Here is a 16019-nt window from a genome sequence, read left to right as displayed (position 1 = left end):
AATCATGCTAGCAGTTAGTATGGGATGAGGTTCTCCTCTTGGGGGGAACTGAGAGAGGAGCAGGGCAGGGGAATCATGAGGTTTGTCCTCACGTCCCAGTAGCTTTCAGGCTAATAAATGGATTAAAGTCTACTTTCAGTGAAAGACAAAAAGGGAATTCTGCTGTTCCAAGAGAAAGAGAGAAAGTGAGAGCTGGCTTGAATGACGATGGTTTGGCTGTGAAAGCAGGCCAGCACTACAGGGAGAAACTGTGTGGGCTCCTGGTGAGTTCTGAAGCGATTGGAGCGCTTAGTGCGTTTGATGAGACGTTAGTGCTGTATTGTGGTGCTTATGAAACAGAATGGAAATGAGATTTATGAATCAGTACTCACCGGAAAGGCAGGCAACACTCTGTTGCACTCTGAAATGCCTCTATTTGTCACTCTGTTGAGTACCTGTAAATGAAAGAACAGACATCACTTTCAGTGTTGCACAATTGTTTCTATTAGCTATTGTAGAGGTTGAGGAACTTTCTGAACAAGAGATTTCATAGTGAATTTTGTAAAAGTTTAACTAGCTTTAAATGAAGATACGCCACTTTTATAGACCTCATAAAAAGGCCTAATGAGCTCACCAAACCTAGTCTCATGATAATGACTTGAATGGCAAAATCGTAAGTAATCATACGAGTTGGCTCATACAAAACCGTACGACGTTTAGTTCAAAAGAGAAACATTTACTAACCAACAAACAATGCTATTACCGTTTTTGCTAAGTTTAACACCAACAGCAAACCTAACCAAAAACTCTAACCCTTTACCCAAACCCTAACCATGATTTTAATAGGAAAATATGCAAAACTTTACCTGAATGTTCCTTTTGTTAATGGTTTATAAATGGGTTAATTATTGTGTAATAAATCATTTACAAATGCATTTTGAATATTTCATATGTAGTTATAACAACATGCATAAAAAGGGTGACTTCATGCAATATCTGCCAAATAATAAGCCATTTTCACATCACATGTCATAAATGCTTAATAACACTCATTCAGCATTAATAGCCTATGAAAATGTACCTTAATGTAAAGTTGACTCATATTCAGCATTTAATTAAACCTTTACTATATGGTATATACTGTGAATGAGCATGACGACCTAAAAGTGTTTTATAGAGGACTTTAGATAACTAGGACTAGGTAAGTTGGGACTGCACTCAGAGAAGCAACATTCTTTTAACATCAACTTGACAAGAAAAGTGACAACACAAGCGTTTCAAAACATTACATTAATGAATAGAAACATAAATCAAACTGTATCAAAATTACATAATCCCTCCTTTTAATGTCACTGTAATATTCAATTTTTTATTTATTGTTAAATACATTATAAATGATTGCATTTTATGATTTTGATTAACATAAATATGAATAATTGCATTTATTAAATATTAATAACATGTTACTGATTTATTTGTATGTTGTATTAACTGTATATCAATTATTTATAATGCAATTTTTAACAAAGGGAACATTAATGTTAAGTGTTACAGGAAAGGAACTTTTGTGCAGGTTAAATCAAAACAAATAAAACATCTTGGTTGAGATGAGGAAAACATGTTATGTCAAAAAACCTAATATTTGTATTGCATAAATAAATAAAAACAGAACGAGCAACCATATTTGTTCACAAATGTTTTATTTCTTGAAAGAAATTGTTGGATAATATAAAAAAATATATATAGCCGTGTATTATATACACTGGCGGCCAAAAGTTTGGAATAATGTACAGATTTAGCTGTTTTGGAAGGAAATTGGTACTTTAATTCACCAAAGTGGCATTTAACTGATCACAAAGTATAGTCACGACATTACTCATGTAAAAACAGCACCATCACTATTTGAAAAAAGTCATTTTTTCAGACCCCATTTCCATCAGCCATCACTCAAACACCTTATCCTTGAGTAATCATGCTAAATTGATTATTTGACACTAGAAAATCACTTGCCATTATATCAAACTCTGCTGAAAGCTATTAGTTTCGTTAAATGAAGCTTAACATTGTCTTTGTGTCTGTTTTTGAGTTGCCACAGTATGCAATAGACTGGCAAGACTTACGGTCAAAATTTGGTAAAAAATGGCAAAAAAGAAACGGCTTTCTCTCATTGTTTTGAGGAATGAAGGCTATACAATGCTTTAAAATTGCCAAACAACTGAAGATTTCACACAAAGGTCTACACAACAGTCTTCAAAGACAAAGGACAACTGTCTCTAACAAGGACAGAAAGAGATGTGGAAGTCCAGATGTACAACTAAACAAGAGGATAAGTACATCTTAAAAAAAAAAAGTCTCTAGTTTGAGAAACAGACACCTCACATGTCCTCAGCTGACAGCTTCATTGAATTCTACCCGCTCAACACCAGTTTCATGTACAACAGTAAAGAGAAGACACAAGGGTGCAGGCCTTATGGGAAGAATTGCAAAGAAAAAGACACTTTTGAAACAGAAAAACCAAAAGAAATGGTTAAAGTGGACAAAGAAACACAGACATTAGACAACAGGATCTTAACCCCATTGAGCTTTTGTTGGATCAGTTAGACTGTAAGATGCGTGAGAAGTGCCCGACAAGACAGCTACATCTATGTCAAGTTCTACAGGAAGCTACAGGAAGTGGGTCTATATATATATATATATATATATGTCCTTGAATCTGACTGGACGAGAGACGTTCCATGAGCACTGACGGTGTGATACCATTAGCACTCGGACGCTTCACTGTGTGTGTATCACTCTGCTTGTGTTCATGCTGTTCTAAACTAAAGTGTAAGTGTAGTGCATCTGTGTTTTTTTTTTTATTACATATGTTAGCCAGCAGGTGGTGGCAAAAGATAATTTTTATGTGTAATATAATATGAGCCAGTTGGGAATCCATTAGTCATTGTTTACATAGAACAGTGCTCCATGATGCTCATATTACTAATATTACCGAAGCTAGGAAATAGCTTTAAACGGCTTTAAATGGACAACTTCAGGAATAAGGCTCATCACCCCTGAGAGACACAACAGACTGATTTATTACTGATTTTATAAATAATGCTTACATTTTATCAGAGTTTCCACATTGGATACACACTGTTTAAAATGGTGGAGGACATCGCTGTTTCTATAGTGAATGACTCCTGCGCACCGGCTACCGCGATATAGAAAGGTATACCCCCGCTTGGACGCTATTTTTCCACTGAGAAAGCTGACCTTCAGAGAGCTGTCATCATCTCTGATTGGGTGTGGCAACAGGTGATCACACACGCTCCATCTCTCTCTCTCTCTCTCTCTCTCGCTCTCTCTCACACACACACACACACACAAACACACACACAGACAAAAACATCCATCCATCCGTCTATCCTTGTTTAGCCATTTGTTTTGAACCAGCAACGGCAGATTCTGATTGGTTGCGTAAAAAAGTAGTTCCAAGCACAAATGCGTTTTTATGTACTTGTTCCTTGAACTGTTGTATATAAGCAATATCACATCCGCAATTGTGCTATATGGTCCTACATCAGCACTGCTGTAACTACCTGCGGACGAATCACAGCAGTGCTGATGTAGGGCCATATCGCACTCTTGCTCGTGTGATATTGCTTATATATATATATATATATATATATATATATATATATATATATATATATTTAAGCAATATATATTGCTAAAGAGTTTTTCTTTTTTTTAGGTGGCCTTAACTACTATGTACTTAACCATTTCATTACATTTGTAGTTACCCTTACCCTAAAACCTAACTCTAACCCCTAATCCTAACCCTACCCTTACTCCTAAACATACCCATACCTCAACCTCAGTAGCAGCAAATGTGCATATTTTGCAGAACAACATGTAGTTACACAGTAAATGCATAGTCTTGTATGCATGTAATGTTAGTACATAGTAGTTAAGGCCACCTAAAATAAAGCATGACCATATATATATATATATATATATATTCAACTTAATAATCTTTTAGTAAAGTTTTATTCATTTCATTTAGTTAAACATTACACATTACACAATTCAAATTGACAGAAATTTGTTAAGAAATTTGAAGGCGTAAATCTTAAAAATATGCCAAAAATATTTTTTGAGTGCAGGAGGCTCACTAAAATGTTATTCCTGTATTTTATCTATTTTAAATTCTGTTAGTTGTATAGGAATACGAATCATACTTTTCATACAGGCTAAGCCATACGATATATACCTATTTGGCCATTTCATACAAAATATTACGAGTTGTCATGAGACTATGCCGGTACACATATCTTTCCTCTATTCACATATTACAGATTACTGAAAGTTGAGGCACACTAGCATACTATAGAGTTTGTCTTCGTTTTCCTCACAGAACCATGAATGTGCTGTTTCTTGGAGGCTGGTGGTATTTTTAATTTATGGGAACTAGATGTTCTCATTCGCATAAACACCCCAGCAAACAAGATTAGTCATCAATATTTTTGGATCCATATTCACGGAAGAGAAAGTCTGTAAATTGAAATGCCTCTATCTGCTAAAAGCTTATTTAGTAAACTTTCAGGATTGCATCATATGCATGGCCTCAAAGCTAAACGGTATGGACTAAAAGCCACAAAACTCCAATGTTTATATCATGGGGCTTTTGCGGGGTCTAAAATTTTTACTTTGAAAAGTAAAACTAGCAATGTATGAAAGACAATGTCCCTCTCCATGCCACACAATCAAGATGCATTTTAGGAAGTCCGTGGGAGAGGTTCGGTATTGTCTCTCCAAGCTTTTGTGTAACTTGTTTAGCAGTACGTCTAGCTTGGAAAGGAGAGGGGGCAGTTGTGCTCCTGACCCTGTCAGACTGATCCTGAGATGGCCGCTCAGGGTCCCTCACCCACTCAAAGCGCTCTTTCAGCCCTGCTATGTGATCGGCCCTGGGGTCATGGGTAGAAAGACAAGCCCTGGGTGCCAAGTTTAGAGGGGAAAAATTTTGTTTTGTGAAGGATCTGAAGGAGCTTTACAACTTCCGAAGGTTTTCCTAACCACCCCAATAACCTCTTCCCATAATTCAGAGTTTTGTATGTTAATGTGTATCAAATGCTGTTGGAATACAATGAGGGGGCCCGGGTTCGGAAACAAGATGAGTATGGGCGGGAAACCGACACAGTGTTTTCAGTCTTAACCTGAATCTAATTCTCTGGTTAGGAGCGTCAGCTTTGATACTTTCACTTGGCTTAAACAGAAGACTTGAACTGACTCAAATGTGCCAAAAAGGAGATTTACCCGAGCTACGGGATATCTCAATCCAAATAAATCCATAGGCATTATCTTTGACCTTGTTGTTTTTCGTTTTTTAAACTCGTAAAATAGGTTTAGAAATAACTAGACAGTCAAAGTCATTTCATCATTCATCAGACATCAGGGATGCTTTGGCCTCAGAAATCCTAATCATTTTGGAATTGTTTATCACAACAAAACCCTTCACCAAAATAGCAGCATATACAGTTGAAGTCAGAAGTTTACATACACTTTGGTTGTAAGTAATAAAAAAAAAATGTTAACCACTCCACAGATTTCATATTAGAAAACTATGGTTTTGGCAAGTCGTTTAGGACATCTACTTTGTGTATGACGAGTCATTTTTTCAACAATTCTTTACAGACAGATTGTTTCAATTTTAATTGACTATATCACAATTACAGTGGGTCTGAAGTTTACATACACTTAAAAGTTAACTGTGCCTTTAAGCAGTTTGGGAAATTCCCAAAAAATTATGTCAAGCCTAATTTAACTTCTAATAGGCTAACTGGAGTCAATAGGAGTTGTACCTGTGGATATACTCTATGTTAAGGTCTACTTTCAAACTCAGTGCCTCTTTGCTTGACATCATGGGAAAATCAAAATAAATCAGCCAAGACCTCAGAAAACAAATTGTGGACTTCCACAAACACCTGAAGGTACCACGTTCATCAGTATAAACAATAGTACACAAGTATAAATACCATGGGACATGAGGAAGTAAAATGATGTGGATATATTGAAGCATTGTCTCAAGACATCAGCCAGGAAGTAAAAGCTTGGCCACAAATGGGTCTTCTAAATGGACAATGACCCCAAGTATACATCCAAAGTTGTAGCAAAATGGCTTAAGGACAAATAGTCAAGGTATTTGAGTGGCTATCACAAAGCCCTGATGTCAATCCGATAGAAAATGTGTGTGCAGAACTGAAAAAGCGTGTGCGAGCAAGGAGGTCTACAAACTTGACTCTTGAACTTGAGTTCAGTCTTGAGGAATGGGCCAAAATTCCAGCAACTTATTGTGAGAAGTTTACCCAAACATTTGACCCTAGATAAACAATTTAAAGGCGATGCTACCAAATACTAACAAAGTTTATGTAAACTTCTGAACCACTGCAAATGTGATGAAATAAATAAATGCTGAAATAAATAATGATCTGTACTATTATTCTGACATTTCACATTCTTAAAATAAAATAGTGATCCTAACTGACTTAAGATGGAATATTTTCTACAATTAAATGTCAGGAATAGTGAAAAACTGAGTTTAAATGTGTTTGTAAACTTCTGACTCAAACTGTAATTTCTCAGAGCTATAACCTTTAGAGATGTAGAATGCACATTGAAAAATGTTCCAATTTCTCCTACGAATGGAACTATTTGTCCGACCAATGGAAGTAGACAGTGTTCTGGAAATCAATTTGACAACATTCATTGTATCTGCAATTACATTTGGTGATGCTTGCTTCGCAGAAATTACAAACTTCACCTTAAAAGTCCCAGTCTGGATCTGGGTCTCGAAGGGTCTGGTCTTGGTCTGGGTCTTATTTCCTGGTCTTCTGCTTTCAATAGTAAAATAATTGTTATTGTATAAGACTGCAGTTCCTGAGTTTAGTTAAGATTTTGAAAACACATTTTAAAATGAATGATTTTTGCTGATAGAAAATATGTACAATCCATCTGCCACTATAGAGACCCACACTCATTTATCCCCCCCATCTCTCTCTCTTTCATTTGTCCATCTGTGTCTTTGGCTGGTACTGTATAATATGAGGGATGACCTGCTGTAAGCACACTGCCACATGAAGGACATCCCAACCTTCTCACATTTGCTGTCTCTCCCGTAAAGTGCCAGATTCTGCTTTTTAATTATTCATTACACAGCAATGCCCTGTGAATGCCACTGTGCTGTGTTCAGGTCAAGATGTGGATGGTTGCCATAGCACAGAGCTGAATTGTTCTAGTTCTAATGTTCACTACCATCTGGCTAGGTTTGGCACAGCAGTAAGTCAGGGAATGTTTTGATTTTTTATCACTATGTTTAGTGTGTGTCCTGGCGTGTCACACCCATATGTCCTTCTGTATTGACTCTAATGGGTGTAGCGCATGCACACAACTGCCTGCAGGCTCAGCCAGCTCTGCTAATATTCCTCTTACACAGGTCTTAGCTTGTTCGCTGAATTGATCGTGGGTGTTTGTGCATCAGCGTCATTTCATTTAAAAAAGTATACAGATGTGCTGGTTGTGATGTCACAAGTGGGGAATGCTTAGCTCATTAATTATTAATTAATGAATTATGCATGAATAATTTAACATCATCTTTTGGTGTATTGGTGTAATTTAACATCATCTATGTGGTGTATTGATCCAGAGAACAGGTCTGTAGTAGAGTGTTTGCTCATTTCAACATCATGAATATATATATATATATATATATATATATATATATATATAGTATATAAATCAAGTAAAGTCAGTATCTGGTGTGGCCACCAGCTGCATTAAGTACTGCAGTGCATCTCCTCCTCATGGACTGCACCAGATTTGCCAGTTCTTGCTGTGAGATGTTACCCTATTCTTCCTCCAAGGCACTTGCAAGTTCCCAAACATTTCTAGGTGAATGCCCTAGCCCTCACCTTCCTATCCAACAGGTCCCAGACGTGCTCAATGGGATTGAGATCCGGGCTCTTCGCTGGCCATGGCAGAACACTGACATTCTTGTCTTGCAGGAAATCATGCACAGAACGAGCAGTATGGCTGGTGTATGTATGGCATTTTTAGACTGGAGGGTCATGTCAGGATGAGCCTGCAGGAAGGGTACCACATGAGGGAGGAGGATGTCTTCTCTGAAATGCACAGCATTGAGATTGCCTGCAATAACAACAAGCTCAGTCAGATGATGCTGTAACCCACCACCCCAGACCATGATGGACCCTCCACATCCAAATCGATCCCACTCCAGAGTACAGGCCTCAGTGTAACGCTCATTCCTTTGACGATAAGCGTGAGTCCGACCATCACCCCTGGTGAGACAAATCTGTGACTTGTAAGTGAAGAGCACTTTTTGCTAGTCCTTTCTGGTCCAACAAAGGAGGGTTTGTGCCTATAGGCGACATTGCTGCCAGTGATATCTGGTAAGGATCTGCCTCAGTCCAGCTTCTCTCAGCCAATTGAGGACAATCTGAGCACTGATGCAGGGATTGTGTGTTCCTGGTGTAAATCAGGCAGTTGTTGTTGCCATCCTGTACCTGTCCAGCAGGTGTGATATTCGGATGAACCGATCCTGTGCAAGTGTTGTTAAACTTGGTCTGCCACAGCGAGGATGATCAGCTGTCCTTCCTGTCTCCCTGTATTGCTGTTTTAGGCATCTCACAGTACAGACATTGCATTTTATTGCCCTGGCCACATCTGCAGTTCTCATGCTTCCATGCAGCATGCCTAAGGCACGTTCACGCAGATGATCAGGGACTCTGGGCATCTTTATTTGGTGTTTTTCAGAGTCAGTAGAAAGGTCTCTTTAGTGTCCTAAGTTTGTATAACTGTGATCTTAAATGCCTATCGTCTGTAAGCTGTTAGTTTCTTAACGACCGTTCCACAGGTGCATGTTCATTAATTGTTTATGGTTCATTGAACAATCATTGAAAACATTGTTATAAACCCTTTACAATAACGATATATATAAACCATGTTAATTGTATCAAAACCATGGTAACAGCCAATAACATGTTTACTAGTATACTATAGTAAAATCATGGTAAAGTTTCATAGGAATTAAGCATTTCACTTAATATTTTATTTCCAAAAGGAAGGCAGCGTCTCTTTAATGATGTGTGGGGCTCAAGTGAATCAGGGAATAATTTTTTAACTAGTTAGTTTACATAAATCGTGCTAAAGAACTGACTCGCTGGAGTTCCCAATGCTAGATATAAGGGAATAGTTGTTTTTTGTCTTAAACAACCGATTCTCTTAAATTATTTGGTATTCCCAGCACTACACGAGAGAGTGTGAAGAGTGTCCATTGCTTCATTTGCAATAGAATGTGACAAATGTCTACTCCCCTGGCAATTAAATATAAACTCAGACATGTTGGTCTAGAAATAAAGTTTGCAGATTCAGATTTAATTCTAATCTGACAAAATATAAATTTTTAATTTAACCAAAATTGCAGTGGCACGTTAAGTAAATGTACTACAGCAGCAGGGACACATTTGTTTGCATTTTGTTATGTGATTTTACTGAAACAGATTGCAAGTGCGGAAAAGCCATAGACGAGTATGATAGTTAACGAATCTGTGAAATATGACAGTTCAGTCCATCTGACTCAAAAGAACGATTGCTTTACAAATCAGCCTGATAAAGTTCTTGAGTTCAATTTATGGACTTAATTTCATTCTGTTCCTCATATAGAGCAATCATTCAGAAGACTATATTGCACAAGTCATATGGACAACTTTTTTGGTGTGTTGTCATTTGGGGTCCTGACTGACACTGTCTCTCTGAACTGATGTATGAGTGGTCTTTATGTAAAAGTTGTGTGAGCGAAGATTCGTCCAATTATCACCAATTATTTTCCACCAAAAAACAACATCATTCAGGTTTGAAACAATATCAGGGTTAGTAAATCAGTAGTTAGTTTTGGGTGAACTATTTCTTGGTGGTGGGAACAAAATTAGCCATGGCAAAAAAGTGTTCCCACTGTAAATGATGCCTCTGTGTGTGTCTTTGCATCTCATCAGTCTCTCCTCTCTTAGGAAAGACAATATTTTAAAGCTTAACGTATCCTATGCTCTCTCTCTCTCTCTCTTTCTGTGAATGTCCTGTCCTATAGCTCTCCATGTTGACTTTGAGACAAGCCATTACTTTTGATAAGCAAATTTGTTCTCTGTGTGCAGAAACAGAGATGTGGTCGAGGTTCCTGTGGGTCGATGGGGGCCGGTGCTGTAGGGCCAGTGCAAACACTAATCTGCTTAATTTTAGCATCTCATCACGAGGTACTGTGTGTGTGTGTGTGTGTGTGTGTGTGTGTGTGTGTGTGTGTGTGTGTGTGTGTGTGTGTGTGTGTGTGTTTTGTATTAACTGTTCAGTGAAGGTCTTTCTGCAGTGCAGCTTTTGAAAAGCAATCTTGAACCATTCACAGACTGCCTGGTCTCAACTGCAAACAAAAATGGCTAAATTCTCCATTTCCAATCTGAAACACAACTTCTGGAAGTCAGGCAGTGTAAGTTTGTATCACAAGTCATGTTTATAAGTCATGCTTACAAGGTGCCAGGCAGCTACAGTACAATGAGTGCTTTTGTGTGTTCGTTTGTTTTTGAGGTTTGTGGGATTAAATATTTGAAAATGACTTTGAAAGAGGATTTATAACTTCTTACTACAGTACATTTCCAAACTAGGAGTAAAATATCATTAGGGTTGCTCTTGTATGGCTCAGGAAACTTAATGGAGTTGTCAGTCATGTTTAAATGAATTATCAACCTTATCAGAATCAGAATGAGCTTTTTGCCAAGTACAGTATGCTTACACACACAAGGAATATGTCATGGTGACAGAAGCTTCCAGTGCAAAGAGAATATATATATATATATATATATATATATATATATATATATATATATATATACACACAGTACAACATATACATACAAACATTTGAAATATACTGTACATATAAACATATACAAAAAAAAAAAAAAAAAAAAATTGCTGTTCTAACCTAATTTAATTATGACACACATTTCCACACGATTGAATGGATTTCTCTGAAATGTATCTGGGCTAATGAAATCAAGAGGAAATTTCATCTTGATCCAATGAAATTGCATTTTTGCCTGAAATTGAGACAGCTATTTACTCCAGTTGATTCAACTAATTTTAACTGCTTCAGTGAGATATAGCATAACATTATTGCTTTAGAGTTAAATGAACTATTTAATTTACTTCAAAACAAATTTTTATTAACACATTTTAAGGCAATACTTTGCCACCCAATTTACATGTGGCAAACTTTGCAAAAAAAAAATACACACACACACACATTATATATATATATATATATATATATAAATTCTATATATATATATGTATGTGTGTGTGTGTGTGTGTGTGTGTGTGTGTGTGTATAAAATAAAATTATAAAATGAAAGACTAAAAATAAACACACACACACACACACGCGTGTGTGTGTGTGTGTGTGTGTTTATTTTTAGTCTTTCATTTTATAATTTTATTTTATAAAATATAAATATAAATTATATATATATATATATATATATATATATATATATATATATATATATATATATTAGGGCTGTCGATTAAATGCGTTAATTCAGTGCGATTAATTTGACAAAAAATAATGCGTTAAAAAAATTAATGCCATTAATCGCAATGCACCCCTGAAACTAATATGGTAGATTCCTGAGAAATGCAAGCTTGTAGTACCACCTGTTTATTCCAGAGGGCAGTAAGTGAAACTTCAGCTGTGTGGCAATGCACAGTTTATATAGTGAAGAAAAACACACGAGCAGCAGAACAACACAAACATGTTGATGGAGTGCAAATACGAACTAAGGGATCTCAAGATGTGTTTAAAGATTGAGTATTAAACTATATTTAACTTGACACAGTGACCTAAACATTTTATGTTTATGATGCGACTCACCCGAGACACTCATAATAAATCTCCAACTGATTGACAAATTCACTTGTGAAATGGATTACTGTGAACTGTGTGTCAATGATTGACTTATGATCAATAATATGGTAGTAAACAATACATTGTATTCTAAAGCCGCTTTTTGTATTGTCTTATCAATGATTAACTGTTCTGCCACAAGAATGTAATGCATTTTAATTATCTGAATATTATTTATTTTTGTATTTATTTATTATATATATCTATATCTATATCTCTATCTCTCTCTCTCTCTCTCTCTCTCTCTCTCTCTCTATATATATATATATATAATTTTTTAATATTTAAAGATATTAAATATGTATCATTATTTCATCATTATATATTGGATTATATTTATATGAGGGGCTTTCTCAGCAAATATTTGTATATGCGATTAATCACGATTAATTAATTGGGACACCATGTAATTAATTTGATTAAAAATTTTAATAGATTGACAGCCCTAATATATATATATATATATATATATATATATATATATATATATATATATATATATAAGAACCTGACCAAAATTATGATCCATGCAATATATAATGATGCAGGTTCTGTGCCAGTCCCCAGTAGGCCATTCATATTTAGTGACTTATTGTAACCTATTCTTTAGGGTTTGTACCTTTTGTGAAAGTCTGTGTCCATCCAGGTTGAAAAACACTTTCTGGATTACCTTAAATGTATATTTGGCTTCTTTTGCACAGCTAAGGTCCAATGAATAAATTAGTCCAAACAACATTGCCGTTACAACGGCTTAACTCCTCAAACAGCTGAGAACTACAACCCCTTCGATCAAGACACAATGTCCACAGGCTCATCCATTGGTTCCTCATCTTCAAAAAACGTATCACAGAAAAGCTAGATTTATAATATGTATGTTGATTTAAAGGGAACAGACATTTCTGGTATAAAAATAAAATAAAATAATAATCCACACATTTGACATCAGAGCACAAAGAAAATTAATACCATGTACAAAAAATAATAAATCCTTATTATGTACCAACCTGGGAAATGGGTTGCATGATGTGTCTTATGGAACTTCACCCTTATTGCAAAACAACTTGACAGAATATTGGTCAAGTATTATAAGAAACTTCACTTCTAGTGAGATTTTTGTCATTCACAAAACTCAGCATTGATCTGGTAAAAAGAGAAAAAGGCAACAGATGTCAACAGTACACTGGGTATTTAAGTTTTGTATTAAGTAAGTAGACTAGACCATAATGACTATTGCATAACTTATAATGTTTTAACAATCTGTACCTTCTAGGTTGTGATGTTCCACATTCAAATCACTGGGAAAAAAAGTATAAATATCACTTACACGGTCAATTTACATTTGATCTCTATGTAATAAGACTGTTTCAATTATTAAGATAATTAAGAATTATTAAGGGTTTTAATTAAAATAAATGATGTGTACCCACCCATAGTACATCACATGAAAGTTTCTAATGTGTAGTTTTAGATATTGTAGTAATTAACTAATTATAATTTTTCTAATACTTCTTAAAAACATTATTCTTAAGCTTTTTAAGAGCATAATACAACTTACCATATGAGAAGTGTACTAAGCAAAGCACGGAACAGCTGTCCTTTATGTTCTCTTGCAACCTGCCAAAACAATCAAAGTAATCATCATGGGATTGTCTGGACATGAAACAGAGACAAAATATTGACCAAAATACTCTGCATTTTTCAACCATTAAAAAGAGACATATTTTGGTGGTTCTCCATGCTATTGCTATGTAATTTTAAATACCTTGACCTTTGCAAGAACCGAATGAAAATAGTGTAATTTAACGCTGCTGACAGGAGGGAAATGCGCAAATGAAAATACATTTGATATGTTAGAGTTCTGTTTTTAATAGTCAACTAGAAGGTGCAGTCACATCCGTAACTACAGTATAACTACACTTAAACCTGCCAGATACACACCCACCATGAGACATGTTAAGTGTTCTTTACCCTCAACAATATTGACCTGCTGAAAACAAACTATCCCAAAATAACTCTTACAAAGGCCGCTAGACACAAATTATTATAGCAGAAATGTTGAAATATATAAATAAAAGCACACATTTACCTCCATTTAATTTGTCATTTTTTATATGCTGCTGACCACGTGACTACTTAAAAAATGTCCATATTAAATGTAAAATAACTGCTTAAAGTTGATCACTATATTAGTCACTATAAAGACAAGGATGGTAAAAGATTTTTGACTCACCAATTCCAGAGTATTCCACCTGCTCTCTTGCTGGGTGAATTCCAATCGATAGTGATCATCTCAATGTCCTTCTCACTATTAGGGACATAGCTCTTGAAATGGGTACTTTGATATGAGCATGGAATTACAGTTTGAATGTACCCTTTAATAAAAGTCTTGTGAATGGGCCCTTTGTGAAAAATTTATTTTCTTACTTTTGTTTTGAATGATGCTTCTAGTGGCGTCCCCTTCCTGAAGTGCCCTTCAAAGGTGCAAAAATGGCGTTTGGATGAACGTCACTGTCTTGGGCGCAAATTGGAAAGGGAGTCCATCGGAGCATGCACAAAAGACATGATTGATTGAAACAACAGTTTCATTGAGTTATTTTAAATTCCTGTTAATTTAGTTCATATTGATTTAAAATAACTATATTCATCTCATAAATTAATTAGTTTTAATTGTTTCACAATACTTAATTTCTTTTTAGCAAACAACAGCCATGTCTCAGCTTTTTGAGTGCATACATGGACAGTGAAATAAGACAACATTTAGACAATATAACAATACATATATAGAGGAAACTACAGTAGGGTGATAATGTTGTTCAAATATGTTATTAAAAGATATACAGTTATGTGCAAGGTGACTTAATGTATTGTGCAGAAGGGGTAGGATATGTCAAATAAATATGAATGGAATATAAATATGAATGACTATCTGAATATACACATGATCGTATTGCCACAATTTGGTGGTTTTGGATACTGGGGGCAGTTTTAACTGTTCATAAGGTGAATGACCTGAGGGAAAAAAATTTTCTTGTGCCTGACTGTTCTGGTGCTTAGTGCTCTGTAGCACCGGCCAGAGGACAAAAGTTCAAAAAGGTAGTGTGCTGGGTGAGTGGAGTCTAAAGTGATTTTTCCATCCCTTTTCCTCACTCTGGAGGTATACAGTTCTTGGAAGGTGTGAGGTGAGAACCAATAAACCATTCAACTGTCCTTTGAAGTCTTCTGATGTCTGACTTGGAAGCTGAACCAAACCAGACAGTTATAGAAGTGCAGAGGACAGTCTCAATGACTGCTGAGTAGAACTTCATGGTTACTGTTGTAACCTCCATACCCCGAGGGAAGGAACGAGACGTTCCCCTTCTGTCACTCACTCGACGTTGTGTCGAATGAAGTGACACAAGGGATCCCATCTAAAAACGGCACGCACTGACCATATTACGTGAACTGTCGAGAGGTGCAAGCAGGCTACTGCGTACTAGAGGCAACTGTGTCGGCTCCAAGTAGCCCTCCCAAATGCCCCAAAAGAGATGTCACATACAGACCTTAGGTTCCCTGCACCCCTGATGAGGTGAACAGGTGCTACATAACTAGCATGGGAGCAAGCCTGCAGCCTTTTCTCTCACTATGTCTCTCACATAGAACCAGGCCCGGGTGGGCCAGTAAGGGGCCATCAGGATGACCTGTTCCTTGTCCTCCTTGATCTTGCACAGCACTGGTGCAAGAAGGCTCGCTGGGGGAAATGCGTACTTGTGCAGCCCCCGGGGCCAGCTGTGTGCCAGCTACAGCGAGAGGAGCTCCTGTCAGGGAGTACCAGAGTGGCCAGTGGGAGTTGTCTTGGGAGGCAAAGAGATCTATCTGTGCCTTACCGAATTGGTCCCATATCAGCTTGACCACCTGGGGGTGGAGCCTCTACTCTCCGCTGGGCGAAACCTGCCGCGACAGCGCGTCCGCCGTCATGTTGCGGTTCCAGGGATGTTGAAAGTGCTGTCGAAGCGCCCAGGGCCGTAGATGGCACAACGTGCTGAGAGAGAGAACA

At 36.7% G+C, this 16019-nt stretch overlaps 1 long non-coding RNA gene across 1 annotated transcript in view; it reads right to left on the bottom strand.

The window, feature by feature from the left end:
• Positions 1–294: 294 nt before the first annotated feature.
• The window catches only part of LOC127622866 (uncharacterized), a 109589-nt gene continuing 93864 nt past the window's right edge, over positions 295–16019 (bottom strand). Inside the window, exon 3 of the long non-coding RNA XR_007968017.1 lies at positions 295–434. This is a non-coding gene — a long non-coding RNA (uncharacterized LOC127622866). The remainder of the gene's footprint in view (positions 435–16019) is intronic.

The sequence above is a fragment of the Xyrauchen texanus genome, chromosome 29 (genome assembly GCF_025860055.1).
Source record: "Xyrauchen texanus isolate HMW12.3.18 chromosome 29, RBS_HiC_50CHRs, whole genome shotgun sequence".
NCBI lineage: Eukaryota > Metazoa > Chordata > Actinopteri > Cypriniformes > Catostomidae > Xyrauchen > Xyrauchen texanus.
The sequence above is the reverse complement of the archived record's forward strand: the minus strand, read 5'-3'. Positions and strand labels throughout refer to the sequence as shown.